This window comes from Taudactylus pleione, unplaced genomic scaffold, assembly GCF_031769625.1.
Source record: "Taudactylus pleione unplaced genomic scaffold, aTauple2 ptg000108l, whole genome shotgun sequence".
Classification (NCBI taxonomy): domain Eukaryota; kingdom Metazoa; phylum Chordata; class Amphibia; order Anura; family Myobatrachidae; genus Taudactylus; species Taudactylus pleione.
In genome coordinates this window covers 166,595-178,301 of record NW_028284510.1, presented here as the reverse complement: position 1 = coordinate 178,301, position 11,707 = coordinate 166,595, and positions in this window count along the sequence as shown.

Genomic DNA, 11,707 nt, shown 5'->3' with positions numbered 1-11,707 from the left:
ATTCGGGAACATCTATATTGAGCCCCAATGTTAGGGCATCTTTCAGAATTGAATACGGCGAATAGCGGGGGAGCGCACAAAAAGTTTCCCATGCAAACACGTGATGTAGGCTAAAAGTGCGGAATGCGAAAAAGTATAGCGGGTGCGAAGCCAATTGAATACAGGCCTTAATTGTCATCAGCCAGAACATAAACTTGCAACAATGCCACCTTGCAGTGACATTTGGTGGACAGTGGAAAGTCGCAGAATGGGCGAAGGCAGTCATGTGACCTTACGGCATTGGCTCTCATACTTTACTACTGTATCTTATTTATTATTGTGTAACTCTCCCCCAGTGCAACAGAATCTGCGACACTACTTACACATTGCCTGCAGGTATCAGGAGCGCTCAGCTTATGTGACAAGTTTCTAGTTTGCTGTAAACATCAGTGTTCTTTAGGACCGAATGTCATATACCAGCATATCTCCTTCATGCTATTTGTTTTGTTAAATACCATTGATTCATTATACTATTCCAATTAGTTTCTGGCAAATATCTTGACTCTATACTGTTACATTGATTACATAGGTACCATACCACACCTGTATACCATTACCTAGTGTCCTAAGCAATGGGTATATGCTGTGCATGTATCTTTTCAGCACATATAAGTAACATTATAGTACAAGATTAGTACTGTACTTAGAAAGATATTGTATTTTTTTTCTAATTTAAGTTTTTTCTTGCACATTTACAGAAAATGTGGCTGCCTCATTTGGGGCTAACAGAGGCACATGGATTCAGACTGCAGAGCGGCGGAGCTCTGAACCCCGAGATCATTGATGCCGCTCAGTCCATACTGTGGCGGCAATTTAATACGCAAGGCTTGCAGTGCACATGGGGAGGAATATTTAGCTCCTATAACCCCGTCTCTGGGCCTGCAGTACAGATCCACCCAGATAAGCCTCGCAGACACTGTTTCATGTCCTGTTTTCGGAATGGGCAGATACAAGTCGCGGACAGTGCTCAACAGTCAGAGTTTACCGCCTGTGCTCTGAAACAGCTGCAAGAACTGTACGGGACTGTTGTTCCAAAGGACACACTGAAAAACATCAAAATCCTGGATGTGGAGCAACAGCCGGAAACCTCCAGTGACTGCGTAGTGTATTCTATAGCAAATGCTGTGGAGATCCTCTTCAATGACGACGTTCCGTCTTGCAGCTACATCTATGAATTAATGAGGGAACATCTCATTGACTGCCTAGAAAATGGAACTTTTACACCATTTCCAAAAACTAGGAAAAGGAAACGTTGTGAGGAGTATGGGAGCAGCAAGAGGAGGAAATGTACTCCAGGTCATTAGATGCAGGTTCACATAAAATCCCTGGTGAAGCTGTGATTGGCCGATGTGCATTGGGACCCACCACCTACAGATGCGGCCACCTGCTCGCACGCTGCCAGGTTACCAGTAGAGGATGGCACGCTGCACCAACACCGACCTTCCGGCTAAGCCAGGCTCGACACAACCGCAAGGTTGTTATCATAGAACGGAGATCTGCTTCCCACAGCCCCGGAGTGCACCCCTCGGTGCTACAGACCCGAATGTCACTACAATGGACATCACTGCTGTCCAGTCTGGCCGTGAGAATACAGAAGCAGGATCAGACCGAGACAGACATCCGGCAGCTTAGCTGCCTGTCTCAGCACTGTGAGCAAGACACAGACAGTGCTCACTTACACTGTACCCTGGACCTCCGGGAGTCTCCTGTAGAGGAGGGTTACAGTGATCTGCAGGAGTACCCTCCATGGGATGCTGGGAACTCAGCCTGCGGGGGACAGAACATACTTCTATACCGCAGGAAGAAGCTAATAGATAAGGGTCACCACATAATGGGTGTATTGCACATTATTTGGGACCCACTCCCTGGACAAATCCTAGATGGAAATTTAGGACAAAGATTTGGGTGAGCATACATGAATCATTAGCGTTTGCACTTGCACCAACCTCATGCTAGGTGTAAGAGATACTTCAGAAAAAGACTTCCATTCCCCATACAAACAGCTCAAAAAATCAGGGGTGTTGCGAGGGTGGTAGGAGTGGGACACGAGCTCCGGGTGCCAAAATGGACAGATGGCGCCCATCCAGGGTTCCGGAATTCATGGGGCGCTGCACAGTATGATGGCCAAATGTTCGTTTTATCTCGGTTTGCTCTATATCCTACATGTTATGGATCCGAGATTCGTTTCTACATTTCATGTTCCCTCAAGCTGCCCAATAATGTCCCCTCCGGCCCTCCCTCCTCTGTGATCATCTTCTGTCACCTCCCCTCTCCTCTCCTTTTTTATTGGCCTCTGTCACCTCCCCTCTCTTCTCCTTTCTTATTGGCCTCTGTCACCTCCCCTCTCTTCTCCTTTCTTATAGGCCTCTGTCACCACCCCTCTCCTCTCCTTTCTTATTGGCCTCTGTCACCACCCCTCTCCTCTCTTATTGGCCACTGTCACCACCCCTCTCCTCTCCTTTCTTATTGGCCTCTGTCACCACCCCTCTCCTCTCCTTTCTTATTGGCCTCAGTTAACACCCCTCTCCTCTCCTTTCTTATTGGCCTCTGTCACCACCCCTCTCCTCTCCATTCTTATTGGCCTCTGACACCACCCCTCTCCTCTCCTTTCTTATTGGCCTCTGTCATCACCCCTCTCCTCTCCTTTCTTATTGGCCTCTGTCACCACCCCTCTCCTCTCCTTTCTTATTGGCCTCTGACACCACCCCTCTCCTCTCCTTTCTTATTGGCCTCTGTCACCTCCCCTCTCTTCTCCTTTCTTATTGGCCTGTCACCTCCCCTCTCCTCTCTTATTGGCCTCTGTCACCTCCCCTCTCCTCTCCTTTCTTATTGGCCTCTGTCACCTCCCCTCTCCTTTCTTATGGGCTTCTGTCACCTCCCCTATCTTCTCCTTTCTTATTGGCCTCTGTCACCACCCCTCTCTTCTCCTTTCTTATTGGCCTCTGTGACCTCCCCTCTCCTCTCTTATTGGCTTCTGTCACCTCCCCTCTCCTTTCTTATTGGCCTCTGTCACCTCCCCTCTCCTTTCTTATTGGCCTCTGTCACCTTCCCTCTCTTCTCCTTTCTTATTGGCCTGTGTCACCTCCCCTCTCTTCTCCTTTCTTATTGGCCTCTGTCACCTCCCCTCTCTTCTCCTTTCTTATTGGCCTCTGTCACCTCCCCTCTCCTCTCCTTTCTTATGGGCCTCTGTCACCTCCCCTCTCTTCTCCTTTCTTATGGGCCTCTGTCACCTCCCCTCTCTTCTCCTTTCTTATTGGCCTCTGTCACCTCCCCTCTCTTCTCCTTTCTTATTGGCCTCTGTCACCTCCCCTCTCTTCTCCTTTCTTATTGGCCTCTGTCACCTCCCCTCTCTTCTCCTTTCTTATTGGCCTCTGTCACCTCCCCTCTCTTCTCCTTTCTTATTGGCCTCTGTCACCTCTCCTCTCCTCTCCAATCTTATTGGCCTCTGTCAACTCCCCTCTCATCTCCTTTCTAATTGGCATCTGTCACCTCCCCTCTCTTCTCCTTTCTTAATGGCCTCTGTCACCACCCCCCTCTTCTCCTTTCTTATTGGCCTCTGTCACCACCCCCCTTATTCTCCTTTCTTATTGGGCTCTGTCACCGCTCCTCTCTTCTCCTTTCTTATTGGCCTCTGTCACCTCCCCTCTCCTCTCTTATTGGCTTTTGTCACCTCCCCTCTCCTTTCTTATTGGCATCTGTCACTTCCCCTCTCCTTTCTTATTGGCCTCTGTCATCTCCCCTCTCCTTTCTTATTGGCCTCTGTCACCTCCCCTCTCCTTTCTTATTGGCCTCTGTCACGTCCCCTCTCCTTTCTTATGGGCCTCTGTCACCTCCCCTCTCCTGTCTTATTGGCCTCTGTCACCACCCCTCTCTTTTCCTTTATTTTTGGCCTCTGTCACCTCCCCTCTCTTCTCCTTTCTTAATGACCTCTGTCACCACCCCCCTCTTCTCCTTTCTTCTTGGCCTCTGTAACCACCCCCCCTCTTCTCCTTTCTTATTGGCCTCTGTCACCACAGTCCCTCTTTTCCTTTCTTATTGGCGTCTGTCACCTCCCCTCTACTCTCCTTTCTTATTGGCCTCTGTCACATCCCCTCTCTTCTCCTCTTATTGGCCTCTGTCACCATCACTCTCCTCTCCTTTTTTATTGGCCTCTGTCACCTCCCCTCTCCTCTCCTTTCTTATTTGCCTCTGCCACCTCCCCTCCCCTCTCCTTTCTTATTTGCCTCTGCCACCTCTCCTCTCTTCTCCTTTCTTATTGGCCTCTGTCAACTCCCCTCTCTTCTCCTTTCTTATTGGCCTCTGTCACCTCTCCTCTCCTTTCTTATTGGCCTCTGTTACCACCCCTCTCTTCTCCTCTCTTATTGGCCTCTGTCATCTCCCCTCTCCTCTCTTATTGGCCTCTGTCACCACTCCTCTCTTCTCCTTTCTTATTGGCCTCTGTCACCTCCCCTCTCTTCTCCTTTCTTATTGGCCTCTGTCACCTCCCCTCTCCTCTCCTTTCTTATTGGCCTATGTTACCACCCCTCTCTTCTCCTCTCTTATTGGCCTCTGTCACCACCCCTCTCTTCTCCTTTCTTATTGGCCTCTGTCACCTCCCCTCTCCTTTCTTATGGGCCTCTGTCACCTCCCCTCTCATCTCCTGTCTTATTGGCCTCTGTCACCACCCCTCTCTTTTCCTTTCTTTTTGGCCTCTGTCACCTCCCCTCTCTTCTCCTTTCTTAATGACCTCTGTCACCACCCCCCTCTTCTCCTTTCTTCTTGGCCTCTGTAACCACCCCCCCTCTTCTCCTTTCTTATTGGCCTCTGTCACCACAGTCCCTCTTTTCCTTTCTTATTGGCGTCTGTCACCTCCCCTCTACTCTCCTTTCTTATTGGCCTCTGTCACATCCCCTCTCTTCTCCTCTTATTGGCCTCTGTCACCATCACTCTCCTCTCCTTTTTTATTGGCCTCTGTCACCTCCCCTCTCCTCTCCTTTCTTATTTGCCTCTGCCACCTCCCCTCTCCTCTCCTTTCTTATTTGCCTCTGCCACCTCTCCTCTCTTCTCCTTTCTTATTGGCCTCTGTCAACTCCCCTCTCTTCTCCTTTCTTATTGGCCTCTGTCACCTCTCCTCTCCTTTCTTATTGGCCTCTGTTACCACCCCTCTCTTCTCCTCTCTTATTGGCCTCTGTCATCTCCCCTCTCCTCTCTTATTGGCCTCTGTCACCACTCCTCTCTTCTCCTTTCTTATTGGCCTCTGTCACCTCCCCTCTCTTCTCCTTTCTTATTGGCCTCTGTTACCTCCCCTCTCCTCTCCTTTCTTATTGGCCTATGTTACCACCCCTCTCTTCTCCTCTCTTATTGGCCTCTGTCACCACCCCTCTCTTCTCCTTTCTTATTGGCCTCTGTCACCTCCCCTCTCCTTTCTTATTGGCCTCTGTCACCACCCCTCTCTTCTCCTTTCTTGTTGGCCTCTGTCACCTCCCCTCTCTTCTCCTTTCTTATTGGCCTCTGTCACCACCCCTCTCTTCTCCTTTCTTGTTGGCCTCTGTCACTTCCCCTCTCTTCTCCTTTCTTATTGGCCTCTGTCACCTCCCCTCTCTTATTGGCCTCTGTCACCTCCCCTCTCCTCTCCTTTCTTATTGGCATCTGTCACCTCCCCTCTCCTCTCCTTTCTAATTGGCCTCTGTCACCTCCCCTCTCTTCTCCTTTCTTATTGGCCTCTGTCACCTCCCCTCTCTTCTCCTTTCTTATTGGCCTCTGTCACCTCCCCTCTCTTCTCCTTTCTTATTGGCCTCTGTTACCACCCCTCTCTTCTCCTCTCTTATTGGACTCTGTCACCTCCCCTCTCCTCTCTTATTGGCCTCTGTCACCTCCCCTCTCCTCTCTTATTGGCCTCTGTCACCTCCCCTCTCCTTTTTTAGTGGCCTCTGTCACCTCCCCTCTCTGATCAGCACTTTCCTCTCCCCTCTCCTCTTTGATCCCCTTCCTCCTTCTCTCCTCATTCATCATTGGACTTCAATTGACTTAAAAGTGACACATCTAAGGTAAAATCCTAAACTTCAATTATAAGGCATGAGTTTAAAAAACAGTCACTGCTTTGCTATGTAAAGTAATGGAGGTGTTCCCAGGCATGACCATAATGTGTTATTTGAAAGGTCCTTTAAAAAGTATTAGGCGACCTGGAATAATAATAACGGTGGTAGACAGAGCATGGGTAGTAGTACTCACATTAATATAGGTGCAATGTATATTTGTGAAGTAGGAGCATAGCTGAGAAGGGAGCTCCCCATAGGTGTCCCCACTCCAGCGACAGCTGCTTGGGGCAGTGATTGCAGTAATAAGCTGTGCACCCTGTGGAATCTCACTCTAGCACATGTACTCTGTCAGTTTAAGGTAAATGATCAAAATATATAATACAATCTCCTCTATTGACTGACAACAATGATTCAAAGTAGATAAAAGTCAGATCCTAGGTGCTATACATAATAAAGCAGTGCCAAAGGAGCTACTCCTTAATGTCAGATAAGTCACCGGAGCATTCTATTCCCCCAATGGGACCTCAATGCCCAGCATGATACTGCCACTGTTTGCTGTTTTCCTCTTAACTTCAGTATTCCCACGCAGGCTGGTCATACCCCACTGGAACAGTTCAGTACAGGGAGGGGGGCGCTATGACATGCACTTTCTCCAGGCACCATGGTTCCACACTACTCCTCTGACTCTAATCATATGTGGATTATAATACATGCCAACAACAATCCCATGACTCTCCCCCAGGTCATATATAGAAACATAGAAATAGAGACTTTGATGTCAGATAAGAACCACTTTGCCCATCTAGTCTAGGTTACGTGTGATGGCATTGCCACTGCCCAGTTCCCACTACAAAATGACCTCCTGTGGAAACGGCAGTGTCTACATGCTATATGAGCTACTGTACATTGACAAGGAAGAGGGATCTTGGGATCCCTCTCAGGCAGATGGGCAGTGCACTTGTGAGAGTACACCACTGCATGCTGACACTGTCCTAATTCACTGCACATCTCACCATTGAGAAACGTAATAAGTTACATGATGTTATCAACACTCATATGATTGGTTGCTGATATCTAGTGAAGCCCCGGCAAACACAATACTATAGGCCAAAGTTAGCAGCCATGACATTCGTCCCGTTTCCTTACCAGGCCAACACAGCCAGGCCACACTGACTTCACCAAAACCGCAATCAGATAATAAACCACAACCAAATTATCATCAGCCAGAGCAAAAACTTGCTGCAATGCCATCTTACAGTGACATTTGGCGCACAGCGGTATGAAGTCGTAGAATGGGCAAAGGCAGTCATGTGACCTTACGGCTTCAGCTCTCATACGTTATCACTCTTATGTATTATTGTGTAACTCTCCCCCAGTGCAACAGAATCTGCGACACTACATACACATTGGCGCGGGCATCAGGAACGCTCAGCTTATGTGACAAGTTTCTGGTTTGCTGCAAAACTTCCGTGTTCTTTAGGACCGGATTTCATATATCAGCATGTCTCCTTCATGCTATTTGTTTTGTTACATACCATTGATTTATTATACTATTCCCATTGGCTTCTGGCAAATATTGGACTATACTGTTACACTGATTACATGATTACACAGGAAAGATAGAAAGATATTATACTTTTTTCTAATTAAAGTTTTTTTTACAGAACATGTGGCTGCCTCATATTGGGCGGATAGATAACGTTGTGAGGAGTATGGGAGCAACAACAGGAGGAAATGTACTCCAGGTCATTAGATGCAGGTTCACATAAAACCCAAGGTGAAGCTGTGATTGGCCGATATGCATTGGGACCCACCTCCTACAGACACGCCCACCTGCTCGCCCGCTGCCAGATTACCAGCAGAGGATGGCACGCTGCACCAGTGCCTAACTTCAGGCTAAACCAGGCTCCACACAACCGCAATGTTGTTATCATAGAACGGAGATCTGCTTCCCACAGCCCCGGAGTGCACCCCTCTGTGCTACAGACCCAAATGTCACAACAACGGACACCGCTGCTGTACAGTCTGGCCGGGAGAATACAGAAGCAGGATCAGACCGAGACAGACATCCGGCAGCTTAGCCGCCTGTCTCAGCACTGTGAGCAAGACACAGACAGTGCTCACTTACACTGTACCCTGGACCTCCGGGAGTCACCTGTAGAGGAGGGTTACAGTGATCTGCAGGAGCACCCTCCATGGGATGCTGGGAGCTCAGCCTGTGGGGGACAGAACATACTTCTCTACCGCAGGAAGAAGCTAATAGATAAGGGTCACCACATCATGGGTGTAAAAAACATCAGGATTGCACCTTATTTGTGACCCACTCCCTGGAGAAATCCTAGATGGAAATTTAGGACAGAGATTTGGGTGAGCATACATGTGGGATACTGCTTCCATTTATGTATCACTCACCCCTAAGTTTACATCCCTCACTGATGGTCTCACAGTACAGCACATCAGGGTAATGTACAGTACTAACAACCCCCCTAAAAATTCTGCGTTTGCCACTGAAGAAGATCAAAAACCTTATAGAGATACAATCCCTGAAAGAGCGTCACAGTGAGAAGGTGATTGGCGTACCTTCAGTCTTCTATCATCCCTAATTGGGATTCAGACATTGTAATATTGACCTTTTATAATTGACCGATTCTAATCTTGGTTATCAATAAACACTATTACTTTATACATCTTTGTTATTGATATGGTTTTTCCACATACATCATATCCTCAGTTGAGCGCATATCCCCCCATTCCATATGTATTATCAGCTGTCTGATATGATTGGACTCATCTTAAGCAAAACCAGCATCTAGACCACAAGTAATGGCTGAGGACCAGCCGGGGGAGGAACCTACAATCCTGACTGCTATAGAAGAACTCCAAAATATGGGGGAAAGGGAAAATGTGAAGAAGAGTCTGCACAGGATTATGTATCAATATATGAATATATGAGAAAAAACCAACAGTAATATGTAGTCACATAGATTGAAAAAGCTATCTCAATTCAAAACACTGGTTGGTGGTGCACACTGGGGTTAGAGAGGTCAAAATATATAAAAAAAATGATTGCCAGAACAAGTAAAGATGACTCCTTTGTGGGGCAATCTTAATAAAAGAAGTTTATTTAGTTACAATAAGAAATGATAATTATATTAAAATATAAATTTTTATTAGTATACTCATTAAAATACATAGGAAATAATTGTTATAATTCCTTACTAAATAAACTTGTCTTATTAAGAGTGCCCCACAAAGGAGTCATCTTTACTTGCTCTGGTAAAAAACATTTTTTGCTATGGAAGAACCTCAGCCTGAAGAGGAGACACCAGCAGACACATTTGAGTCCACACAGGAGCCACAACAGGGCTATCCCTCCCAGCCACAAAACGAACCATTGGGTCAGGCAGCTGCAATTCCACTTTAAACACTGCAATTTAATAGTATATGTAAGTCCGAAGGCTGACATTTAAGCATGAGGGACATTAAACCACGAGTGTTTTGAGTGTTGCCAGTTTAATAACATGTTGGCTATTGCCCCTTTAAGTTTATCTGTTCTTATGCAGCCAATGAATGTTCATGGGGAGTGGTCTAGGGGTATATAATGGAGTGATGTATGTAAATCTGCCTCTTTGTTCCAGTTTTTTTTCCAGGACAGAGAAGTAACGTGTGATGTGACTCCCCTGATTAAATCTCCCTTTTGTCTTTTCTCCTTCTCCTCTTCTCTTCCCTCCTACTATTCTTTTGTTCTCTTAGCATATACTTTAATTATTTTCACATATTATTTCATGCTTTCCCTGTATTCTTTCCCAATGATTCCTTCCTTCCTGGTCTCTCCCTGTTGCCCGTCATAATGTCCCCCCATCGCTCCTGTTACGCTCCTCGCTGTATGTACTGCCGGGCTAAAACAGCAGGCTCCTGTGCTGCCCATCTCTCTCTCTCTCCCTCCCCCCCCTCCCATGAGCAGGCCGCCGCCGCGCTTATCGCGGACTGGGCCTGTGGCCGCGCTTACGCAGTAGAGCATGGCGGTGGCTGTCGGCCCCTGCCGTTTATCTTTGCTGTACGGAGGCAGGCGCAGTATCCGCCGTCTCCGATCCTGCCTCTCCACATGGCACCCAGGTGCGCCCTTGCGCCTTAGCGCAGGCGAGGCCGGAAGCTTCGGCCGGAAGCTTCGGCCCCTTCTGTGCTGTGAGATGGAGCTCGGCTCAGCATGTTGCTGCTGGCTCCGTCTCTATATTGTTTAACCAGCAGCAGGCAGCGGTGGCTGCACCGCTGGTTGGTTCAATGAGCGGCCTGCGGGCGGTTGCGCGCCCACGATTAGGGTCGCAAAGGCGGCGTGGCTTTTACCCCGATTGCGGCCGCCATCTTTATACTGGGGGGGCAGGAAGCCCTCCCAGGTACCACTGTCTGCCAAAGGGGGAAGCCCTATTAGTGCCCCAGATTATAAGAGGCCATACAAAATTAGGATCCCCTCAGTAGTGTCACTAATTGACTAACTGGCAAACTTCAGTCCCTGTTGATCTTTTAAAATGTGTCACTAGGAGATCTGGAAAACATGTAATGAATATAGTGGTGCAGTACTGCACAAATAATAATGGTGGTAGACAGAACGTGATTAGTAGTACTCACATTAATATAGGTGCAATGTATATTTGTGAAGTAGGAGCATAGCAGGGAATAGAGCTTCCCATAGGTGCCCCCAATCCCGTGATAGCTGCTTGGGGCAGTGATTGCAGTAATAAGCTGTGCACTCTGTGGGATCTCACTCTAGCACATGTATTCTGTCACTTTAAGTTAAGTGCTCAGAATATATCATACAATCTCCTCTATTGTCTGATAACAATGATTCAAAGTAGATAAAAGTCAGATCCTAGGTGCTATAGATAAATAAAGCAGTGCCAAAGGAGCTACTCTATAATGCCAGATAGTGCATCACTAAAGCATTCCTTTCCCCCAATGGGATCCCAATGCCCAGCATAAAACTGCCGCTGTTTGCTGGGTTCTCTTCACTCCAGTATTCCCCCGCACCCTGCCCATACCCCACTAGCTCAGTACAGTACAGCACCCTGGATCGGCGGAGCCAGGACTGCCTAGCTCTATACATGGGAGACTACATAACTGCTGGCGTAACAGCAGGGGAATTGGCACCCCTGACCCGATGGACTGTTGGTTTATTAGCCCTTTTCACTATCTCTTGTCTGAGTGCCCATTAATTAGTTTTCACTGTAGTGTACTAATTGGAACTGATTTATTGTAAATATATTGCTGTTAAGATGATCAAATAATAGAAAGGTTCCTTCCATAGAGGTAACTCTTTTGCCAAATTAGTTAATGTTCTTTTAAGTGGGTAGATTTTTTTTTTATAAAATCTTTTGTAAAGGATTGAAAGACTAAATATGATCCTGCTACAGGTACAGAATATATATAGAACATTATGCTGAAATAAAATGTAATAAATTAGTTTGTGTTTGAGAGTACAAATATTGTTTTTCTTGACTTATCTGTATACAGATAAAATTAGAAAATATTAATTACTTCATTACTTATATGTAAAACACCACTTCTCTATAATTGCCAATATTTGAGATAGATTTCCAAGCACTGTTACCACTCAAAGCCAGCCCTAGCAAACCTGGTTTACCACAATCTCCATC